Here is a 1172-nt window from a genome sequence, read left to right on the forward strand (position 1 = left end):
AAGCACACTACACGGCTTAATCCACCCAATCTACCTTTTTTTGTGTAAGGACGCTGCTGTCAGTGCATGTAATAGACGGGGAAACTGAGGCCCACGAGATTATTTACCTTGGACAACTTGGCGCAAGGCTCACCGGTAGAGGTAGGACTGTACCTCACACAGTGTGGGTCCGGAGTCCCCCTCTCAGCCCTGGCGCTCCCCTGCAAAGTCAGGAGAGGATGCTCCAGGACACTCACCACGGCCCCTCTCAAGGCTCTTCCGCTGCCCCCTTGGCATTGGGGCCCTGCCTAGCCTTGTCAGGTGGTTATAAACCCATGAGACTTCATAGACACAACTACCACCGACCCTTACAAAGCAGCAGGGTGTTTTCTTTTTTTTTAAGTAGGCTCCACCCCCAGCGTGGAGCCCAGTGTGGGACTTGAACTCACAACCCTGAGATCAAGACCTGAGCTGAGATCAAGGGTCAGACCCTTCACCAACTGAGCCATGCAGATGCCCCCAGCCAGTGTGCTTTACGACCAGCAATGTACTTCTGATCCCAGGGCTCCCTTCCTCTCCTTGCCGCAATTCAGTTTTTTAAAAGCCCCATCAGAATTGCCTAGAACACAAAGGTGGGACACCAAGGTGTCACAGGGGCAGAATCAGCCATCTCTTCCAGACCTCATCGCAACTCAGGTAGCAGTAGGGAGGGAGCCATCCCGCTGAAACCCTCCTGGCTCATGCCTCCCCCAGACCATGCACCCCACGCTGACCCCATGTGCCATTACCCCCACTTAGCCTCCAAGAGGTCAGGAGAAATGAATCACCTTGCTTAAGATAGTGGAGAATGGGTTCCAGAACCTAGAGAGACTCAGATAAAAGGCAACAAGAACTGAGAATGAGTTGGGGCCTGGGATAAAGGAAGTAGTTGCAGAGAGGAGGGGAGGGACAGGATGAAAATCGTTACACGAGGCTCTAAGCCACATGGCAAGGACAGTTCAACAGAAGGTGTGACGGACAAAAATGGAGCAGTATTACTCAGGGCTCAGCTATGAAACACACATACGCACACAAAATAAAGTTTTTATTTGTCTAGTTTTATAGTTTCCCTTAAAGGGTTTTCCCCCTTTTTTGTCCTGCATGTAATGTATATGTGTGAGTATATAAAGAAGAAACAAAATGACAATTCAAAA

This window comes from Ursus maritimus, unplaced genomic scaffold, assembly GCF_017311325.1.
Source record: "Ursus maritimus isolate PB19 unplaced genomic scaffold, ASM1731132v1 scaffold_14, whole genome shotgun sequence".
Classification (NCBI taxonomy): Eukaryota; Metazoa; Chordata; class Mammalia; order Carnivora; family Ursidae; genus Ursus; species Ursus maritimus.